Genomic DNA, 21,483 nt, shown 5'->3' with positions numbered 1-21,483 from the left:
TCAGCTCCTGCCTCCACACTCCTAATCTCTTTCATGTCATTGGGTAGGATGTCAAATTTCTAGTCTCTCTCCAAATTCCTGCTCTAGATATGAAACCACTTGCTTGTCTTACATTTCCAGTGCTTACAAAGTAAGAAAGTCTTGCTCAATCTCTGCTGCTACACCAGCTGAGAATCTGGCCATCAGGACTGTGTAAGCCATGCCTAGCCTTGATTGACACTTTTTTTTTTTTTTTTTTTTTTTTTTTTTAACCAGATATCACAGTCACCTCCCTTGGGAAAAAATGCCATTTTCTAACGATGTCCTCTCTTTGCCCTCTGTTCCCGATGCCTTTCCTATAACACTTTCCATGGTTAATATCATGCCATGATTATATGTATGGAATTGCACTGGGAAAAGTCCACAGTATAAATAGGAGGAAAGAAGCGTATATTCACCAAAACAGTATTTAAAAATAAGTCCTTATTTATCTATCTGATAGCTGATACCAGATTTAGTTGGCTTAGCTTCTTAGATTTTAGAGTGATCTTGTGCCTTTTTTGTTTGTTTGTTTGTTTGTTTTTGTCAGCAACAATTTATTATTTGTAGAGGAAGGATTTCCTTCCTTGGCAGAGTCATCAGTAATAATTCAAAGTAAAAATAACTCCATGTTTAGAAAGGTAACTGAAAGGAGCACTACACCTCATCAAAAGTCTGCAAGATGAACATAAAAGAATGTAGTACATCATGAACTGCGATTATAAACCTCAGGTCCTGGTTGTGCCCAAATGCACATACAGAACTGAGTACAAGGTATGCTGGTCCCTTAAACCAAATTTCTAGACTAAATGTGAAAGGAATCACAGACCCACTATCTCATCTAGCCTTTGGAGTGCACTGCATCTTTGTCTTGTACCAACAAGTGATGAGGCATTGAGGAATTTGATTGTTGTTTTAACTGCGGTAGGACACTAACAGTGAAACAAAAGGTTTTCAGTGCTTCTGTTCCATAAAGCCAAGCCCGCACTTGTAAGAGGGTCTTGTTTTTTTATTCAGACTCTCGAGCTGAACGCACAGAATTTGTTATCCTCAGTTCAGTAGCATAACTTTACTGATAAAAAGCAAAACGCATTTCTGTCAGTTAAGATTCTAAATCAGATTTGTACTTAAATTTTCGTCAGCTTATGTTTGTGTATTCTACTCAACAACAACAACAAATGCCACACAGGTTTCTCCTAAGGGAAATGGGAAAGATCTTCTGTTGTGTCTTGCAGTCTGCTTTCATTAACAAATAAAAACAGAGCATATTCCTCTAAGAATGCATTGATATGAATCATTCTATTTAAGAAAAGATGTATTAGAAGGAATGAATCATTGTTTGTTCTATGCAGTATTCCAGCACAATGAAGGTACAAGTATTGTTCATCCAGATGTGTCACTACTTCACTAAAACACTGTTCTTAAGTATTCTGGCCATGGACACATTTTCCTCCTGGAATTTTTAACTACCTTACTCTGTGCAAAGATATTCCATTCTATATGCCCTGATACAAATGAAATCACTGCAAGCGAAGCAGTCTATCTAGTGTTATCAGCTGCCTGTATCTTTTTCTGCTAGTAGACTATTCACACAGACTGAAAGCACTTAAACACATTTGATCTTGGAAACTAAACATTACCAACCCTGGACAGCATTTAGATGGGAGATTATAATAGACAGAAGCAGAGCTGATGCAGAACAAAGAATTGTGACAGACTATTAACTAAATATTAGACTAAGATTGACTATTTAGTCCTACTGTTGCTGCTAAACTGACACAGAAGCAGAAGAAAACAAGAATGATGAATTCCATGCTCTAGAATCATAATCAATTCACAATAAATGTTATTTTCCATTTCTAGAAAAGATGTGTAAGACAATATGTCATCAGGATCGTTTCTTTCTTCCTTTGTGATTTCAATTCATGTTAAGTAAATCTATAAACTATTTTCATTTTCAGAGCTGAAAACATAATATTAAAAGTTTAGTTACAATCAAAGATACATTTTCAGCAAAGAAAAAGGGAAGAAGTATTCCAAGAAACATATATAACCTTTTCTTAACCTAAAACTGCTGTTTAAGCTTAATGAAAAAAACTTAATCTATTAAAACACACTTAGAAACATTTGCAACTGAATTTAGCTTAAAGATTTTAATGGTAAACACTGTTTGCCTAACAGGATAAATTATACCTGTAAAGTTAGTAAGCAATATGAAAAAGGAAATATCATTTCATGCCAATAGGATGAAAAACTGATAACAGTATATTAATGCAATTACATCCTCTTTCTGCAAAAATAAAAGTCCGGTTTTCCCCTTACAGTAGATATGGATTTTGTATTTTATCAATTATAAACAACCCAATATATAAAAATTTTCATGCCAATTATTCAATACAAGAGAAACACAGCCTTCAAAATATCAGTCTTTCCTATCAATTGACAAGAAATTACCTTTTCAGTTCAGTATTAGGCAAACAGTGCTTTGATTCAGTTGACAGACTGAAAAGCAATTGGCATTAAACTGCATTTCAGAATTTCGGAGGGGATGATTTTAACAGCATGTCCAAGCTGAGCAGAGTACACCTTATGAAATGAATTTAGTTCACAAAGTTAAGTGCCCTGTTCTCTATACATCCACAGCAGACGAGATGGGATCTCCCTAGCAGAAAGCATGCAGTCCCTCTCAAAATCAGGTTTGTCCCTATTTGCATAGTACCTAAAAAGAAATTAGAAACTACAACTCTTTATTTGTTTAACTTAGCTATTTATATTGACTTGAATTTAATTTATAGTTTATAGTTTATATTGATTTTATATTGAGTTTATATTGATACTAGTTGATTTTCATTTAACTATGTATATTTATTGTCTACAGTAGATTAGAAATTCATTCAGTTGCAGACTTGTCTGAATAAAAACAATGGAAGTAAGCTTCCAATGGCATTTGTGCATATTCTTGACATATGCCCACAATCCAGAACGTTTTTCCTATCTTTTAAAAAATTATTTATGCATAAAAGTCTATGCATCACTACCACTAGACTGTGTACTAAGGGTCACTTTGACTCGGACAGTGGAAACATTTAAAATATTATTAGATTTCATTGACTGAAATGGACTTTGAAGTAAGGGTTGTATCCCTAGGTATTTCTGCGCATAGATAGGGGTAGAGATACAGAGAAAAATTTGCCATCATACACAATAATGTAGTCATTGACAGAGGTATACATCAGCTGCCAAAGACGTGTTTTGCAGTTGTACTTTCATTTGAATACCAATATAGAACATGTTGTACTTAATCTTGCAGGAGAAGGCTGTTTCTGCAACAGTTTTGTCTCATTCTGAACAACTTATTTTGCTTAGGGATGAAGGTAGCCATTTCATTTAGCTTTATCTCAAAACATTGCTGCAGGCAAAAATTTAAACAATGTTGCTGAAAGCATGCAGAAAGTAATGTAAAGGGTCTTACTTCCTAACTTGAGCATGCAGAGGATGACTAATGAAAATGTCAACTTCTACAGCTAATTGCTAAGGGAAGTCAAGGGAAGTCTCGCAAGAATGGAGGACAAAGTAGCTGTGCAGCATGCCAGGAGTTTGAAGCACAACTCTGAGAATTTAAGATAAAGATTATTAGCATAATACTGGTAGGCAAATACTAGATTTTTATCTGAGAATGATTATGGGAAAGACTTCTGGCACAGTCTAGTACTAGAATGTGTCACCTATGTAGACACAGCATAAAATTAACCACAATTTAAACGTATAAGGTTTACTTTCACAAAGCTTTTAGTGACTGTTTCCTCTGTTACTCACACTCCTTTAATTCATATAAAATTGTTACGAAATATGGGTTTTAAGAGTTTTTCCCCCAAGCCCTCATCTGGTTTACCATGTTGACAAAGGAGAAAGAGGAATACTCTTCACCCACTTGGAAGTAACAGTAGCTCATTCAACTGTCCTTACCAGCTGAGGCCACCCAACTCACAGCAGTGAATGCAGCAAGCAGGATGAGCCCCACCAGAGCTCTGCAAACAGCACCAGTTGCCAGCACACAGGGAGCACCTGGGCAGCAGGGCTCTGTGCTGGCACAGCAAGGCATCTGCCGCTGAGCCTGTACAAATGCTGAAACACTCCCTGTTTCAATAATGCTGCATTTCCACTGTATCTGAGGACCTTTATCTTGCAAATGACTAGGCAGGATTTGCCCCTGAAAAAGTGAAGATTAACCAAAATATATAGATAAACAGAAATTTGCCTTTTGCTCTCATCCACCATGACCATGCACGTTCTAGGTCTGTGCTGTAGCAACAGCCAGCCCAAGTTGTACACATTTGTGAGCAGTTCAAGTGGGGCCCCACATCAAACTCGCATCACCAGGCTGAGAGCACATCTGTAGGTGTTGCAAGTACTCTTGCTAAAGGGGTGTCCAGAATGTTTTGGGAGCAAGCTGCAAACTTAGTCACCTCTGTCCAGTTGTGAAGCAGCATAACCCATCACAGCTGTTGTTATCTCCCTTCTCTGGAGCATGTTTCTTATGGCTTTATCTATACGTTACACAGTTGGCAAAGGCAGGCTGAATGAGCTCCACTGGTGTAAACATCCAGTTTTAAGTTAATACATTTCCTTACAAAGAAACTCTTTTCTTTTCTTCCATCTTGTTTTCCTTCCTCTTTTCAAGAAATCATGCTCCTATATTCAATCGTTCTTGTAAATTCTGAATTATCTTACATAGAAAAAGCAGTGAACTTCTGGAGCACACTACTGTTGTTCTGTGACTACAGCTGGCTGCAGCCCGGCCCAATATATTGACTCATGAACTCAGTGCCCCTCTGTCATTCTTCTAAAACCTTGTTCTTGTGTGTGAGTCAAAAGCTAAGGATTCTCTTAAACAATAAATTTCTGAAGTCTCATTCTCGGGTGTCAGCTAATCTGTGAACTCCTTGCAAATATTTAGAAAACAAGCCAGAACAGTTGTGTTGACTCACCAGTGCACTCTACCACCTCTCGGTCAGGTAATGTACACAAGAAGAGTCTCTCTCATCGAAGGCACTGCCAAAGGGCCAAATTCTTGCCCTTTCTGGCAATCCAGAAGAATAGCTCTACTAGGTATCTTACAATTTACAGAAATGTATTAAATCTTCAGCACTTTTGCTTCTGCTTGTATAGGCATGCTCTAGCACCCTGCATTTCCTTTAAATGAATTCCTAAACACATGGGGAACACAGAAAAATGAAGACTACTTATCAAAAATTCTCTCTTCTTTTTCTAAATTCTAAATATGACTCCTCTTCAAAATGCCATTTTCACTGATTTCATCTTCATATTTTTCATGCATTGCTTGTATGCATTTCAGTTTGTGGAGACAGATCATAACCAATTGTTTTAGGATTCTATAGATTTAACAGCAAGTCTGAAAATTTATCAACAGGTATGGAAATAAAGCACACCAGTTTTTGCATGAGAATTTACACAAGCACACTCAGGCTGCATACACCTATGGGCGCACAAAACTTTTAAAAGATGCTTGTGAAAAATCCAGTCCTTATCAGAGGTTCAGGAGGGCAGGCTTTCCCTGCTGTACTTTGAATCAGAAAGCTACAGTCTTTGTCACCTGTTCTTCAGTTACGAGCAAAGCTATTTCTGAGCTTTAGCTAAGCAACTTCAGATACCACCAGCTCTCAATTCTTTGGTATCCCAACTAGTTGCAGTTTGTCAAACAGTATTACCAGAAATATTTCTGAATAACTAATAAATCATGGCACAACTGTGATCTGAGACAGATCATAGGGAACTGTATGTGCACAAAAGCACCAAAGTTCAGACATAAGGCAGATGATATACTGAAAGAAATATCAAATTTTAAGATTTATATATTGCAATTGAGTCTAAGTATGAATTGCAAAACCTTTCCTGTCTTAAAGAGGGCTAACTTTCTATGAAGCTGCTCTAATTACTATGCAGCTTAGAACAGAATTTTGTCTCAGAGAAATGGGAACGAAGTACACTCGTATTCTCTGACACACTGTAAGCATTTTTTTTTCAGTAAAAGCACAACTTCTTTTGCTCTTAAAATTATTTTTGCCCTCATTATAAAATTATTATTGCCCCCATTTTTGCTCTTAAAATTATTACCAAGTTCTCTTTCCATAGTCTGCAGAAGGCAAATTACCAAACACACACAAATACATGGCTCTACCCCAACCTGACATTCAGGGTGCGCTCACTCCCAAAATAGCAGTGCTTGTGCCACTCAGTGTTGGTTCATTCAGCAGTAGCTCTGGTACCAATATTTTATAATGGGTTGAAGACATAGGAAGAAGAGTATTTTATTAACTTTCTGAATAGTAAAAATATGTATTTTAATTTACAACTGGATAAATAATCATGCATATTTAGCAAAGAAACATAATACTTGTTTATAAGAAGTTTGAGAACAGATACAGTTGATCACGTATTTTAGCTTTGCCCGTGCAATGTAAGCAGCCTTTGGCAATCTCCTTCATTATCTGTATTTATTCACCGCTGTAACACATAATTATTTAAAAAAAAATACTATGATGACATGATGTTTTTGCAGAATATTATCTGGTATTCATTTTAAAACTAATCTCTGTCAGCTGTTCCACAAAGTAGAAGAAATAGGATTTTCTACAAATAAAGCCCACCCAGTCAAAGTAACATTTCTTCTGCTATATAGTAACTTCCTTCACTCTAAAAGATTGGAAATAGATCAAAAACTCACAAAAAATATGACTTCTTTTTCCACATAAGTAAGCAGAGGCAAAAGACTGGTAAGGTGATTTAAGTAAGAATTAAATCCAATAACCCATTCTAAACCTCGTATTACACTATCTTTCCAGAAATCACCTCAGAGAGCCAGGAAATTATACCTGACAGCAGATATATTTGTCATACTATTCCCAAAAGATTTTATGAAATACTAGTATTGTTCTGTTTTTTAAATCTCCAGATTTATAAATGATAATTTAACTTCACTAACAAAATGTAAATCTTCTTGGCATACATACTAATCTGCAGACAATTCAAGTACACACATTACAGTTTCTTTTGGCCCTTCTATTAGTAAGAGTAACACTGGTTTATTAACCCGTAGTCAATTTACAGAGACGGCTTTGCCAGGTAACAGACATTCTGAACCTTATGTAAATAAAAGGTAAAATTTCTCAGACATGAGTGCTTTTTAGAGCAAGAAAGACTGGGATGACAAAATGTCTCTTGGATGCAATAATGAGGCATTTGCTCTAGCAGAGACTGAAAACGTGCCTTCATTATCCATTAACAACTTCAAAGGAGCAAAAGTGTAACAAATGTTTAATTATACACTGTTACATTAACAGGAAATACGGCAGATATTATAGCAAACGCTGTGTAGAGGCTGCAAATAGTATTATCTCTAAAGGTATAATAATGATCTCTTCTTTCAGGAATCTGAGTTGATTCCTGTAAAGGGAATGATAATTCAAGACAGAACAGTGCTTCAACAGTGGAAGATACCATTCTGCACCCAGAAGGAACAGGAGTTTCTTAGATGAATCTAAAGGATTTCTTACTTGATCAACAGGAGCAGAATAAACAGAAATAGAGGAGATTTGTTATTTAAAGTAATAATGTAATAATTATTTTCTGAAGTTTCAGAAATTTCCTTTCCTTTTTATCTTCAGCAATCTCAACGTTATTTGAAGACATTTATGTTCTCAACTTTGTCACTGCCTTTTTTTGTTTGAAAGATTAGGTTGATAGCTAGATCAATGACAGCTAACTATCAACAGAAATTAAATCCCCTGTCTTTCAAAGAGCTTTGAAAGAAAAATAAAAATCTAATGAAATCTAATGAAAACAGACTGTACTACAATGTGGGTCTGGAACTTCACAAAGTTGAATCTTACATCATATTCTAATTCTCAGACTTGGAGCAAGTTTTATTTCAGAAAAACTGCAATTCCAAAAGTGACTGACTGACTATACCCACCACGAAGAGGTCTATCTTTTTTTGTGTTATTTTACTATCCCTGTACACTAGCAAATTTCAAACATTTTTGGGATTGACTCTGTTCAAATGTCACTAAATTTTCTTTAGCTCTGCCATTAATATATTTTGTCCTTTTATCTTCCTTTCTCATTTTTCTACTCTTCCTAATACTCAGTTAATTTAAAATATTATCTATATATTTATATATAAAGTTATATATATATATATTTGTTTTGTGCAGACAATACAATCATAGAATGGTTTGGGTTGGAAGGGACCTTAATACCCCTCTAATTCCAAACCCCCTGCCATGGGCTGGGACCCCCCCCCCCCAACAGCCCAGGTTGCCCAAAACCCCATCCCGCCTGGCCTTGGGCACTGCCAGGGATGGGGCAGCACCAGCTGCTCTGGGCAGCCTGTTCAGTGCCTCACCACCCTCACAGTAACGTAAATAAACACGTACTTTTTCTTTTGTTTTTCCTTTCATTATTTTTCTCTTAATTTTTATTTTTCATGCATAAAACATGGGAGGAACAAAGAAATAAGAAAGAGAAACTGTAATGATGATTGCATCTTCCTCCTGACTTATGCTGAAGACAAAAAAGCTCTTGAGCAATTAATAACTGAAGTATATTTATGTTATTTTAATACTATAAACATTGTCAAAGTTTGCACACTTTTCATTGTCATCATCAGGATCCTGATCATTAGGATCGTTGTAAACTCAAGACAAAATGCTTTCCTAAATGTACAAGCTGTAGATCCCAATTTAAGCCTAACCACCAAGTGAATCTGGCATCCAATTCCAACAGTAGAATGTTTCCTTAACACCATAGCAGGCATGACTTCAGTACTGACTCAGCTATAATGATGAAACCTATTAAACCACTGACATCCTTTCTTGTAATACGATGAATTTTTCTCACACATCTCTCATTCAAGTACAGACGAGGCCCAACTTTGTTTAGTTTCTGAGATATTACATGATCCTACCTCAAGCACAAAAGCAGCTAAACTAACATTCTTATTGGCTTTCTTAATGTTAAAGTGATTAACATGTTACCTCTTGCTGATTTTGTGACTCAAATAAAAAGACATTCAACATTGCTCATTTCTACAGTTTTGTTAGATTTTCTCTTTTCTCTATTACTGTATTTGTAATCTACGTTAAATGAGATACTGAGGTACCACTATTATAAAAATCTTTTTGTTATATATATTTTAATTACAGCAATGTAGTAGTAAATGTGTAATTAACCAAATTATTACCTCAAGCCTTATAATACATTCTGTACTGCTCCTGATTATTTAATGACTAAATCTGATAGATAATAATTTATTAATAATTTATTGTTATAAATGCTATATTAAGTGTCTTTTCTGTTCTGGAATATTTGTTCCCTAGCGAAGGTGCCCTGCACGTGGATACTGGGCATTGCTAACACGTGTTGGCAGATGGGAACTCACACGGCATGCAGGTTATGCTGAGGGAAACCAACTCTGGACATAAAAACTGTCTAAGCTAACTAGCCTTGTGGAATAGTTGGACTTCTCAGTCTGGGCACACAATCATGGTAACATACCTGCACGGGTTTTGGACACCCCATCAGGTTCATTAGCTCTGTGCACATCAATGCACTTGCACAGTTTCTGAGTCACAGCAAGATCGTAGCTGGCTATCTCGGACTACAGGCATAAAACCCCAGGTTTGTCTGCACAGACATGCCCAGACCTATGCTAGTAAAGATTTCAAAATGGTTATAATATTTTTTATGATCTTGAAATAAATATACAGGGCCAAATACTTCTCATAGTTATAGAAAAGTAGTCTGGAGTAACTATTACATTTCCATATTTATTTGTAGATCATTAACTTCAGGTTTGCTTCTTGAAATTTACACTAGTTCCACCAACAGTGCGGTCTGCATCTCTAATGTGGAGGTGACAGAAGCAACCAGTCATCTATTTCAGAAGAAATTCCAGCTCAACTTGTATTAATATTTACCCTTTAGATATCAGCATAAAGACAGAGGAACTTACAGTTTTAACAGAGAGATATTTGCTGAATAAAGTAGGATTAACGTTGCTGAAGGTTAGTTTAGCTATCTATTTGATCTTTGAGAATGTGAAGAACTAATTAAAGATGGCTAAAGTACATCAAAAATAGGCAAATCACTAAATATCTTCCTTACCTTTCCCTTCCACATCCTAATACCATCAGTTCTAGTTTTACTTTTTCAGTTGCAATCTTGCCTTTGGACAACTGATTGCTCCTCCTCTTTATATGTTTCTAAATGGACAAGGAAAGTTTTGCCTTCATTTCATTCTTTACTTCTTCATTTTTCACTCAACTTCTAAGATTACACATTGATTGCGTTCTAGGGATTTTAAACTACCTTGCATATCAGCAACACTTGGATGTTAAATAGCATTACCAAGGTCATTCTGACAGGAGGAGCAGAAACAATCTGTTTTGAAACCAAGTGCTCTGTTTAAATCTGTTTATTTCTGTACTAAGTCTAGTCACTTTGAGTTGTCCTGATGACTCAGAGAAAAGTTGCAAAGCCTCAGCACTACAAAGAGATTAGTCACTTTGTTCTTTGCAGTGAGCTGCTCTGAGTCAGCTTCAAATTGTGTGTATAGAGTACCTGGGTACAGCTTCAGATGGTGCAGGTAACCTCAGTGCAAATTTCTGAAAGAAAAACAATCTTTGTGTATCTGAACAAATAACTGGCTAGGTCTCACTTCTCTGATATCCCCAAATAAGAACTGCCTTTTAGAATGAGAGAATTGATAACAGTATGAATGTTGATTTACATGTTTTCTCTTAGACAAGGAGAAACTTTAGTGTATTAAACTCAGAATGCTAACACTAAGTAAACAATTGTTTGAGCTGTGCTCTTAAATCATTAACTCGTTCAAATCTTAACTCGTTTCCAAATCTAGACACTAAAATATTTAATTATTTTTGTACTTTCAATTGTTGGAAATATGTCTGTTTTTACACTGTGGTATAAGGTTTTAGCAAAACAGAGATCGAGGTTCACACAAATAATTCAGCTGCTTTACTTGATTGTAGAAATCGAGTTAGTGTATCTTGCTTCTAAACAAGTGACTCACTTGTATAGACCTGTTTTTCATTTATTGTCTGAGCTGTGTTTTTTCTTTTCCTCAATGTACATATATATGTATTGTATATTTAAGACTGTGAATATATATGAATGTAATCTGTATTGCTGATTTTATGACTGGGGTTGACAAGGTACGCTATTTAGTCTGTACACTATATCATCTAACTACAATTCATAGCATTTATGTGCTATGTCAAAACTCAGAGGTGTATTTGCAACATGGAGTGAGAAGTGTATTGCTATTGTATATGTTTACATCTACACATGTAAACACCGTTTTCTATTTTCAGTAGAAAGTACAGTAGTCCAAATGGTGTGTCTAGACAACAGTATAATCCTTATGCTTTCTAGGGGAAAAAAACATAAGAAACGTCTTTGAAGAAACAATGAGATTTCTCTGAATTACACAGCTGTATTAATGCTATTACGTGGATCAACAAAGCAGCATATAACATGAACGCTAAAAGTACTGAACTCTAGGGTAGGAAGGAGAAGGATGATACCCAATCCACTTATAAGTTATAGCAAACGAGTGTTGCTTTTCCTATGGCCATTTTGTGAGGCCTGAATTTGCTCCCCTTTCCTAACAGTATGTAGATATCTTTTCACAAGGGCCGTCCGTATTCTTCACCAGACCATTTGACACATTCTGCTGTCTCACTAAGCATTTTGAAGGCTTTAGCATGTTAAAGAATGTGCAAGTGTTTATGTCTTGATTCAACTTAAAATATTAGTCTCATTAAGTTATTTTCCTGAGGAGTGTTATGGCCATTTATTTTTATTTCATCTGTTTTCTAAAGAAAGCATTAAGGATAACACCCCTCAAATGCCTAGTCACTACAAATACGACTTCTGCTACATCTTTCCCTGTCACCTGTTCATATTCTGACTTATTTATCAATAGACACTTAAATATATAAATAAGAATAAACATCTGTTGCACTTGTTCATTCTTTAAACTCATTTGTGTCATTAACATGTGTATCCTTGATTTTTTTCTATGTCTTCCCATCTAAATCACAAATAATAATATAAATGCTTTCATATATCACAGCTATCACAGTTTAACAATGACATCTTAAGTCATAAATTCTATAAACGTATTTGGGACATACTTATTTGTAAGACTGTATGAAATACTTTCATTACATCATACAACGCTTTTACGCTGAAGGGACTGTAATACAATGTCAGGTTCACTCTGTAAGATTCAAAAATAATTGAAACTTGGAAAACGAACACTAAGAATATGATTTAAGAAGCAATAGAAGAATGTTGGGTAAGATTTTGAAGTCTTCTGAAGACCATTCCTTTACAAACTGCCTGGAGATGAGAAATATATTGCTGTGAAATGGAGTGATAGAAATGCTCTCCTGTACACTTTATCAACAGGAGTTCTAGGATAGGAATTTTGGAGAGTTACTTTATTTCAAAATATATCAAATGCTGTTGGAAAAAAACAAACAAACAAAAAAACACAACAACAAAAAAAAACAGGTAAGCCTTTACTAATCTAGGATGAAATATATAAGATGATTTAGAGACCCATTGGCCCTGTATTAAATGTCATTATGTTGCATATTGCATAAATACACACAGAAATAACACTAAACTGCCAACAAGATTAAGTAACAGAATATCCCATTACTGAAAGAACAGTAGGAAGGGAAGCTTTGAAAGGCATGAGGTGATTGATTTTGCACTGATACAATGTACTTACGCACACTTCATCCTCTCCCCCTACTCTCTCATTTATTTTTTAATAAAAATAAATCAAGCTGTGAGTATACAGAAAAATCACCCTATTCTTCAAAATGCATCAGCACCAGAAGTGCTGAGTTAATGTGTACTGATGTGTTAAAAACAAGCATAATACAAATCATATTGCAGATGTCACAATTACCTGAAAAGGAATTTTAGAAAACACCTCTTCTTAGAACTTCATAAAACTATGAATAATAGCATGAAAGTGAAGCAGGCTGGCAGTTGTTCGCTGGCCACATGGTATGCCAACCAAAGACAGTTGAGATGAGGCTTATTAGTTTTATCATACTGGTGTATCTTTCAGAGTGAATGTTAGGTTCTTAAAAACAGAGGCACATCACAATTGTGATAATTGTGATAATAATAATTTATTACTCAATTTGTTCTTCATTTTTCACAGTGATGTAAAGTAGAACTTGACAAGCAGAAAAGATTAGCAATAACAACAGAATGGCCCTGACAAAAGAATTTCAGGAGCAAATATTCAGTGACAATCTCCTGTTGTTACAGCACATTGTAACATTTTTTTTTTTCTGGCTTTATCATCACCTCTTTTCTTTTGTAATAATTTTCAGGTTTTGTGAAAACTACTTGTGAATCTGCAAAAGCTCCTTCTGAAGAACAAGGGCGGTTATAAGGATCATGCAGGATGGAATTCCAAGTTACATTCTCAAAAAATGGATTGTACCTACTTACCCTGGCAGTCCTAGAGGCTAAACTCGACAAATTGATATTTCCTTGTGCACTGAGGGGTGTGTAATTTGTCCCTTGAATATACAGTTTTGGTAAAATTTTCTTAACATTTCATTATAAATGTAGAAGTATAGGTATCTAATATTGAAATGAATAATTTCAAGATACACTATGCTACTTAGATTTTCCTCCTTCATTAATGGGGTAAGAAAATAAATACTACCCAGTGGCAGGCTTCAAATATAATTACTGTTGCTAGCAAATTAAAATTCTAAATGCTTGATTCTAAGTAGGTTACCAGAATCGTTAACCTCTTTAACCATTAAGAACAATGGACCTTTGCATTGCTAGGTGATCTAATACTAATAAATGAATACTTTAACCCTGATTTACACTGTTATAATTTTTACACTGTTATAGATTATTACACTGATATAAATCACTGTTCATCTACAAAATCTGGTGATGGAATCTGTTAAAAGTCATTGCAGAGTTTAATTAGCTGATCAGATTTTTTTGGTTCTTCTATTCTATTACTAAATTATTAAATTCAACATACAGGAAATACTTATTTTTGTTGGTTTACATGTGAGTACAATTCCTTTTTTGTACATTAATACCAAAACCTCAGCTTTGTTTAATCGTATTTTCCTTGCTGATTATTAGTCTTGCCAGATGTGCCTGAGATCAGACTCATACAGTACTTTGATGCTATGTCATCGTTGCTGATAGACTCCCTCAATGCCACATATTGGCTTTCCATTTGTTTGGGATGACAAGTGAGTGCCCAAGGAACAAGAACTAGTTTCAGACTTGGCAAGAGAGTACAGTGTCCCACCAACAAACACGCAGCAACACAACTACCTAATACACCAGGCACTGGGTTGCTAGCAAAGTTCTTTACAAAGTTGTTAGGCCTGTGCCATCATGCTCTCCTAAAAGCCCTACTGTGGGCACTGCCTTAACAAGCAAGACTCAAAGAGACACTGTTTTCTTCCATAAGCAAGTACAGAAGCTGAAGGAAACTGGGTCGGAAGTAAACATACCCATCACTTTCCTCTCATGTCAGCAAACAGAGCTGGCTGGCCATGGGAGAGGGAATATGCTTCGTCTGGCAGAGGGCCGACAGCATACTCCCCACTTGTGCAATGCTACAGCTCAGGGGAAATATGATTCAGAGGGCTGTCTCTGAGTCATAATTTCTTTTTGAGCTCCTTCTGAAGTGGTAAAGCTGTTCTGTCCCATACTTGGAACTACAAGCAAGGCTTCCATCTTATCCTAAATTCTGACATGTGTCAAGGAGATCAAAAGCACTAACTTTGCGAGGGGCACCAACACATGATTTTCTACTCACTATTGCTTCACTTTGCAGTAATTTAGCACGACTAATATATTCTATATTACCAAAAAAAGCACGACCGCCTACTGCTACTGAAACAGCAAAAAAACATGTTTAGTGTTTCCTAAAATGTCCTGCTGCACAGCTAAGATAATTACATAGCATATAGATATATATATATATCTCCATCATATATGTGGAAAGCTGAGACTTATTACCTAAAATTTACAGAGATTTTATATCAAGTAGTCATCAAATAAGCACTAGTAAGAATTGTGAACACACAACTTCACTGTGAATTACCATTTTAGCAGCTTTACTATTTTGTCTTTTAAAGCTACAGGGAGGGAAATCATTTACTAAAAATTAACAAGTAATTTCTATAGAAACAAAACTAATTCATATGGAATACATGTAAAATAGGACAGTAACTTACGGTATTAATAGCAATTAATTTTAAAACTTATGTTAGAGGGAAGATCATAATCAATCCAGTTTATATTGTAAAAGGTTATACTTGTAAATATGTTTCTTTATGGCAAGTAGAGAGATTGAAAACATCCTTCTTTAACAGCACCACAATGAGTCTTTGTTCTCCTAAAAGAGTCCCCTGAACAGGGAAAGCATTGCTAAGCTTTCTAAATCACTCATGCTAAGCATTACAAATAATTGCCTTTGTAATCAAGTACTACAAATAGATGTCAGCTATTACTCAGTTGCAGGACATGACACAAAAACAGCCTAAATGAAGGAATAATTCCCAACAACCTATTTGAAACAACATTGGAAGCATCCTGCAATAGCAAATTAACACAATATTGTACAGAGTTAATGCTAATATACAGTGCAGAAGACAGTGCTGATGATCAGAAGGCACTAAGTCTGGTGCCTGGGGGGCTTTCATCCTGTTCCCACTTCAGGGGATGTTCACGTTGGCTCAACTGAAAACAAGACCGGGCCCTTCTGATCAACATCCAGTGCTTTATGAACACTTGGAATTTTTCTATCAGTTCTGTTACACTGAAAAATGCCTCCTGCAGCTGTACTGCACTGCTATGAAGTAGTTTTTCTCTTGGCACGATGTAACCTTATTTGAAGCTCTCAAGTACTGAGACATCTCACATTTACAAATTCAAGTAGTACTTTAACCAAGAAGTTCCACAACCAGGCAAAGCTGCCTTGACTGTCTTCATCTATATATTTTTTTTCCTTTATATTCTTGAAATTCAGTAGAACCTTGGAAATATTAACAAAAACTTCTACATTTTTAGATGACCTCATTGAAATATTTTTGAAAAACATTTCTTGAGGTACCCAATGCATATGACAATTTAGGGATCACTAAAAATAATCTGTTCCCCAAACCGAATGGTCCTCTGACAAGGGACATTGCAGAGCAAGGTTTCAGCTTTTCCATAGCAAGGCTTTATTTCAGTGGATTATAAAGAAGACACACCACAGGTTTGATTTGCCTTGTTTACTCCATGTTACTCCTGTTGAGGCTACTTGCTAGTCTGAAACTTGCTAGCTCTGTTATCAAGCAGTGCAGTACAGCACAAGAAGATACTGTACCGAGGTCACGAAGTTCATGCTGTGTGCACTTCCACAGTTTTACTTTACACCAACTGTAATTTGGTGCTACAGATGGACTCATTAGCAGCTGGAGAGCATTAAGGCCATGTCTACATTAACAAGAACTCCAGACAAGTACGGTAGATCTGGAGAGCCAAGTCAGTGTTGAAGACTTGATGTCCACTCTACGTGCATTTGGCAGTTTACCTGACAGCAGTTCTAGGCTGGCTCAACGAACAGCTAAGCTGTTAGCATGCAATGCATTAGCCACGCTACTCTACCACAGCTTTTGGTCTAATTTCATCTGAAAGGAATTTAGTTTGTGCACTCTGAGACTGTTCCACAGTGCAAATCAAAGCAAGGTGATTAGGGACAAATGAGAAATTAAAGTTCGCTTTTAATACAACAATGTAGATACACCACAGTTGTACTCCTGGAACAGATCTTTTGGTTAAATTAATCAGAAAGGAATTCAGCTCACATGCACCAAGACTGTCCTCTTCCAAAGTCAACTCCTAGTCTTAAAATGCTGATGCACATAACACTTTTGCAACCTTGACAGACAGGAGCTCTGTTCTTTACATCACCCTATGTTTTCCTGCAGAGCTCTACACGATTAGTTTACTTCTTCAGGCACGGAGGGCATTGCATTTTAGAAAAGCAACACTTACGGAGTAGAGTGACTTATTAACACCCTGTTCAAGAGAGCAGAGAGACAATAAAACACACCTTTGTCATTGTACGTGTGCTACTTGTGGTCAGGTAACAGTGTGCCAGAGAATCACATGCAAAACCACCATCATCCTCTCCTGAGAGCGTGTAAGAACGGCTTCACACAGTGAGGAGCAAAGGCACTTTCACTCAGACTTTTCCATGCTCTGCCTACTGCAGTTAGCATGCATTATTTATAGTCTGAAGCGGACTAAACATTGCTCTAAGCTAACACTTATTCTGCAATGGAAATTGGCCACGCATGTTAAAAAATACTGACAATAGTGAAGTTAAAACATTTCTTTCTGACAGCAGGTCTGGTATTGTTAGAAGCCAATTATGCTGCCTCTTGATGAGAAGAGGAGGCATTTCTGAGCTGTTGGTCAAAGATACCATGCAGGAAAAATATCAGCCCCACTTTTCCAACAGGACATTCAGGCCCAGCTGAAGAACACAAACAGGTGGGAGTACTAGCTTCTGCATGGAAAAGGATTTCAAGTGCCAGGATTCCCTCTCTAAAATATTTTCCCTTAGGTTAGATGATCTTTTCTCTTCTGATAAATACTTTTCTTAAGTTCAGGTGGTCACTTGTTGCTCTATTACAAAACACGACTGTACTAACAAAATCCCCAGAAATTATTTTGATGACCAAAATTTCTACATCCTAACATGCAGAATAGATTTATTTTTTTTTCTCTTGTATCAAGAAGAAAGGACATTTTCTGTCAATTAGAAAATAAAGAGAAGTGTAGAAGCTAAATGAAAGCGACAACACAAAAATTGCATAAGGAATGGCCATTTTATTAAGTGTGGCTGTTGTTAAGACAGGCACAAACTCATTTCCTCAGATATTGCTGAAGGTTAAAAACAGGTTAAAAACGATTTGACTCACTGGTATGCAAGTATTGACTCTGCAGGACTGAAGCCATCATCAGAAAAAGTAAATGTATCAAACACAAACATGTTTGCAAACTTCTGTTTTTTACCTTTACTTGCTAAAGTGACTTACATCAGGAAAGAAATAAAGAAATTTTGCAACTTCATATCTTCACGTGTCAAAAAAATGAATTTGAGAGGCAAATAGATCCATATTTTTTTTTAACTTGAAGCATTTTTACAAAGTTTGTTACAAGAGTTACAAAGGTTTTTATCATCCAGCACAACACTGACGTTCCTCGTTTATAAACTGTCTAGAGGCCATGTATTTAAACTCCCACTAATCATTTTTTAAAGTCAAAATTAAAGACATGCTGTCTAACCAATATGTAACATCTTTTCAGTAGATCTAATGCACTAGCAAAGAAACTAAAAGGAAAGGGTCATTTGTACTCACTCCGGGGAATAAATGCTTTTCCTTTATCAAAACAGTCTTGACTGCTCATTAGCTTAAAAACTGGCACTAATTACACCACTTTCTATTTCTAGTTATATAAATAGGTGTCTTAAAATTTCTGTTCCAACCTGCTGTTCTCCGCAGACAATCTGTGAATTCAGTGAGTAAATTCTGGTTGCTTAAGTATTTTCCACATCTTACTGACCTGGACATACAGCCAAGAATTCTATATCACATAAGAAATCTGTGTCTTTCACTACAGCAGTTGCATAACATTCCACATAATCTCAAAGCTATCATCACTATATAACCAAAACAGCAAGTAGCAACTACCCATAAATAGCAAAGCAAATAAGCAGAATAATCTTACTATTCATTCCTGATCCAGTGAGAAAACGTTTTGCAACTTTGAGCATATGCCTTTGAAAAACAGCATTCTGTGGTTCTTTTCACTGCATGGTGACACTATCCCCAATTATACAAAACAGTAAAGAAACCAAGCGTCTGAGCATTTTCTGTAGACAATTACGCGATAGGATTAGATAGATGGTGAAAGGAGTAGAATGGAACAAGTAAACAACCGGATCTTCATTATCAGAGAGGTGCTGAGCACCCACAGCTCCCTCTAAATTAGATTGGGCAACTCTTTAATATGTCTGCCTTTAATCTTTGTGCCTAAAAATCTTAAATTCAAATTTATACATTTTCATAAACAAGCATCATAACAAATGCTGTGAGGTTCAGGTATCTTATTTATGCACAGCAAGGAAGAGCTGGATGAGAGAAATAGGAGGTCATGTAGCTTACGATCGGAAAATACACATTTAGGGGATGCGACACAGTGGATTCTGTGCATTTGTAAAGATAAAGGAAGCCCTCGGGTTGGCTTTACAATTATTTTCATATAGCCCTTGATACCACAACACCTGAGGTTCTCAGTCATTAACAGATTTTATCTCCAAAATCACTCTTCTAAGAAAAAGGGAGGAATTATCATTTCCATTTAATGACTGAAGAATTAAAGACCAAGGTAGATGGAGAGATTTACCCAAGGACATGGGACACACTTACAAGAAACCTAAGAAAGCTTTGAATTCCTTTAACAGAAAGTGTTTTTGTCTTCTGGATCTTAAGTAATGTCATAATCATTTCATTTTCTCATTCCACTGACAGACATACAGTGAATGGGAAAGTCATCCTGTTTGCAGAATAACCTAGCTATGATTGATTAATTTAAAACCATTATTCCTTTCCCATTTCTGAGCTTACATTGCCTGATCACAGTATGCCCATACTGAGAACAGAATTGCTAAGATGTCAATGGAGTAGGCTACAGAGGAGATGTAATGAGAAAATAAGACTTCTATGGGAAAAGTCTGCGACAGAAATACTTACTTGCAACAAAAGCTACAATAATTTATTTTGTGAACTTAGTTAAAAAAAAAACATACAAAAAAAACAATGAAATGTTGCGAATGTATACAAATCCACAGTTAGCGAAATAGTCTAACACAAAACTGAAAGCTTAGCATTCACTCAACATCCTTTGTTACAAAGAACTGACAAATACACCTGCACTATTTTTACTCTAAATTTACTTTTTTACTCTAAATTTACTCTGAGAGGTAAATGAGATTCCCTTTCCTTTTTATACATCACATGCAAGACTGAGCTAGGTTTGTGTTTTACTGATCAAAAAAACCCAAACATTACTTTTTTGCTGTTTATCAGGTTCTTACCTGAGCAGAATAATAGCAGGTGCAACTGAAGATGGGCATAACATAGGCTGGTGATAACTAGAAGTAATGAGCATTAAATCTTGTAACATTGTGTGAAAAACCATTTACCTTCTGCATCAACAACATCGCTCTTTGGGGAATTGTAGGTGACACCAACAGGAACCCATTATTTGTCTCTCAGTATTTCTGCAGCAGATGACATATGGCCCTCTGTTTGGCTCAACAGTAAAACTACCAATCCCTTAATTACTTCACATTACAGACGTTTTAGCAAATTGTGGAAACTACAATGAAATGGTTCCAAACTTCTGGTCTTTTACAGTGCCTGCTTCAGGCAGGCACTTGGAAGGGTAGAAACAGCAAATAAATGAAACACAAAGCAAACATACCTCCAGCTTTAGGAACTACAGGTTCTTCTAGTCTGGTGAAAGATCAAGAGACACGAAGAGGGGATCTTGATTTCCCTTTACAATTGCTGCGAGACAATGCAACCACAGTTAAGGAAGCATTTGATACTAAGGCTAGGCTGCTGTCTTTAAGTAAAACTGAAGAATATAAAACTGACTTCGTATAACAGTAGGGCACTGGCTTTACGGAGTAAACTGCAACAATGTGCTAGACCGGGAGCCAGAGGTACAGTGAGATGGCAGCCTACAAAAATTGTGTGGAAGTTACGACAGTTTGTGACATAAAAGGTAAAAAGTTAGATCATATCCCATTTCTAGAAAACTACTTCAGTAATGCACGCGTATCATCTACTAACAGGTATTCTCTCTTATTTTCTGAACTGCAAAAATAAAAAATAATTGCTACAGAAAATCAGTAACTTTGATCCAATAACTGCATCAAGGACTCTAAAAATTTATTTGAAAAGTAAGTAAACAAATTTTCTATTCTTCCTAATAATGGAAGTTGGGAAAGCGTATGCAAACTAAAGATTAGTTTGCAGTTTGGGGAAGTATTTCTCAATAGTCACATAGAAAAATTTGAATAACTTAAATTTTGAGGAGGGCTAAGCACTCCTTTTAACACAGAGAAAGCCTGTAAGAAAAATCTATCAGCTCTGTTTTTCTCAGCTACCTGTTGGTGATCACACGTGACTCCCTCCTGGCCCCAAATTCTACATGACTGAGCTATGCATGTATCACTTTCTCAAATCCCCAGCAAAAACCTTGCAAGTGCAATGCAGG

The sequence above is a fragment of the Anas acuta genome, chromosome 13, assembly GCF_963932015.1.
Source record: "Anas acuta chromosome 13, bAnaAcu1.1, whole genome shotgun sequence".
NCBI lineage: Eukaryota > Metazoa > Chordata > Aves > Anseriformes > Anatidae > Anas > Anas acuta.
Note: the sequence above shows the minus strand (reverse complement) of the source record.